Genomic DNA, 3290 nt, shown 5'->3' with positions numbered 1-3290 from the left:
GCCGCCGCCGCCCGCCCTCCCCACCCTCCCCGGGCAGCAGAGAGAGAGAGAAAGAGAGAGAGAGGGGCCCCGAGAGAGACAGCGCAGGCAGACCACCGACGGCACGAGGGCCCCGCGTCCCTGCGGAAGCCACAGGGTGAGCACTCGGGGTGGGAGAGTCTGCAGGGAATGGGGGGTGCCTGGGGGTCCCCCAACCCGTCCTCCTGCCCCCACCCCAGGCTGGGCTGTTTACTCTCTCGTCTTGGTTTTGTTCATGGCGATGGTTTTTGTTTCTTTTTTCGGCTAAAAAGGAAGCAGAGATGTGCCCCCACCCTACCTTCGACCACCCTCCATGGGATGGCTTTGCGGGGGCGCTGGGGGTGCCCTCCAAGACCCCCTTGCCCAGGCCTCCCCAACACCTAGATGAGCCTGAGGGGAGGGGGAACAGGTTTAAAAATCCCCAAAAAAGCGAAACGGAGGAGGGGTGTGGGCATCCCTGGCCCAGAGCCCCTGGATGGAGTGTGAGGAGCAGGGGGAGGGGCTGGAAACAGAAACAAAATGAAAAAAAGGGGGGGTGGGGGGGAAGAAAAACTCTATTTTTGTAAAAAGGGAAAAAAGACCTCGTGGAGAATTTTTACTGGGGATTCTTGAACTTGAAAAAAAAACACAAAAAAAGACAAAAAAAAAAAAAAGAAAATATTTTGGCAGGTTATGTTTACCAACTGGGGCAGGGGCAGGGAGCAGGGCTTGGGGGCCGGGGGTCCACGGGGCCACACAGAGAAACACAGCCACGCAAAGACACGCGGGGGCATGCGCACGCACACGCGTGTGCGCGCACACACACACACACACACCCCACAGGGACACACAGAAGCACTGACAGACCCAGAGACACACCCGGACACCTTCAGGAGCTCACTGGCCAGAGCCAGACATGCAGACACACACGTGGATAATCACAGGAGACCGAAGCAGGGGGCTACACAAATGTGGCCGCGGGCAAACACCGTCGTGGGCAAAGGCGGCCACAGGTGGACCAGGAACGCGAACATTTCCACGTGGACGCGTGAGAGCAGAGACAGATACATTTGGACACACAAATCTAGACACCCAATGATGGAGAAACAGAGATACAACACCCTGGAGACACCGACATGCCCATAGCATCCCTTAGGCCCAGGCAAGAGGTCGTAGCCCAGACCCTGGCCCAGTCCACTTCCTCCAGCTAGGCCGCCCGGGTCTCCTCCGGACGCGTGGCCCCACTCAGCCCGGCCCCAGGTTCTCTGCAGAGCTCTCTCCTGGCTCATCCGTGGTCCCTGCCGCCCACGAACACAGGCGTGCACACAACATCCATGCATCCAGACACACGATACCTCGTTTCACTTTTGGCGTCACGGTGGGCTGGAGGCAGCCCCCCCCCAACACTTGAGGCCAAAGGACCCCCTGTCCCCGGGGCTGAACCTCCCTGGGCTGAGGCCCTGGCCCAGAGGCTGAGGGGGGAGGCTGGGCCCTGAGCCTTCCCCCTCCCCCAAGGCCTCCCCAGCAGGAAGTACCCCCTGTTCCCTCCAGGCACCCCCCACCCTGGGGTGGATGGGCCCAGGGGCCCAGCCCTGAATTCCCTTCCCACCTACTTGTCACCCCCCTTTCAGTTTGTTGGGTTTTTCCGTCTTTCCAAACTCCTGAGGGCCGTGGATGCAGCCCCCATCCCGAGTCCCAGCCCCGGCTTCTGTCTGGAAAGTCCAGACACTTTCCATTCCCCTAGTTTTCATTCTTTTAAAAAAAAAAAAAAAGAAAAAAAAAAAAAAAAAGAAAGAAAGAAAAGAAGAAAAGGAAAAAAAAAGAAAGAAAAAATTCCAACAGAAGCCGAAGGCCGGAGCCCCTGGGAGCCCTCGCAGCCCCCCACCCCCCGCAGCGGGCCCAGTCGGAACTGAGAATTGCAAACCCCGAGTTCAGCTTGAGTCGCCCTTCCTCCGGTGTCCCTGCGTTTGGTGTCCGGCCATGGCCCCATCTGACTGCCCAGCTCTCTCTCCCCCACCCCTCCCGGTGTTTGTTAGTAAACGTCTGTGGAGCTTCTGCTGCAAGGAACAAAAAGAAAAAAAAAAATCAAAAAAGCGACAAAAAAACACAAACAGAAGAGGAAAAAAGCGACAAAAAAAAAAAAGGAAGAAAAAAATACACACAGAAGAGATTAAAAAAAAAAAGGAAAAAAAAAAAGACATAAACTGGCACCAGTTAACTTTCTTGTACTTTTTTGCCGAATTTAGCTTCTTGTAGTTTTAACTTATTGCTATGTTAACTATTTATTCTCCTTGTTGCCCTGTAAGGACATTTGTGTATATTTCTGTTACTTCATCCAGTTTGCAAGTTTAAAGGAACCACGATGTTCTCTTTGTTTCTTTAAGTTTTGCTGAGACGTGGTTATGCCTAATTTATTTATAAAAGGGGAAGTGGAATCATTAAAGTAATAATAATTATTAATAACAGTAATGGTAGCCGAGCGGCGCCCGGGGGGGCGTGTGCTCTGTGGGGCGGTCCCCGCGGCCAGCGACGTCCGGGGTCTTAACGGGATTATTTTTGCTCGTCTTGAGAATTTTTTCAGTCCTATTTAGCTGGTGAAAACCCTAGCTTGTTCTTGATACACGAACCTATTTATTCTTGTGGTTTTTAAGTCCTTCCCAACCTCCCAGCTCCCCTCCAGCAGGGCAGGCACCCCCAGCGGGTCCACCCCTCTCCCTCTGCTGTTTCTTGGGGCTCTCTCCCCTCCGCCCTCCGAGCGCAGGGACACGTGTGCACACGTGGGCAGCCGGCGTGCAGGAGGCGTCTGAGCAATAAGGGCTGGGTTTGTCCCCTACCCTGGGGCAGCCGGGCTCTGCAGAGGGGGCACCTCCCCACACACACCCTCCCCCACTGAGGCCTAGGCCCCTGACACCCCCGCGTCTGGGAGGGGACTTCTTTTTCTAAAACACAGAACTCAGCCCAGCCAGGCCCTCTCCCCAGAGGCCAGCCCCTCACCCCAGGGGCTGGGGGGCCTGGGGTCTTCCACATCCCTGGGGGTCAGGGGCAAGGCCCGTGGGATGGGGGCTCAGCCCCTCCAGCCCTCCCCTCATCCTGTTATTTATTCAGAAGGTTTCAAATCACGACAGAGTCCATGTTGGAGGTGATAAAGAACTGTAAAAAAAAAAAAAAGACAAAAAAGACAAAAAAAAAAAAAAAAGTAAAAGACAAAAAAAAATCACAAAAACCCAAAACCCAACAAGAACACTTTGCGTTGCGTTTAGACTATTTATTACCGGGATTACAGGCCTGGCCGC

Source organism: Ursus arctos, unplaced genomic scaffold, assembly GCF_023065955.2.
Source record: "Ursus arctos isolate Adak ecotype North America unplaced genomic scaffold, UrsArc2.0 scaffold_14, whole genome shotgun sequence".
Classification (NCBI taxonomy): Eukaryota; Metazoa; Chordata; class Mammalia; order Carnivora; family Ursidae; genus Ursus; species Ursus arctos.
Note: the sequence above shows the minus strand (reverse complement) of the source record.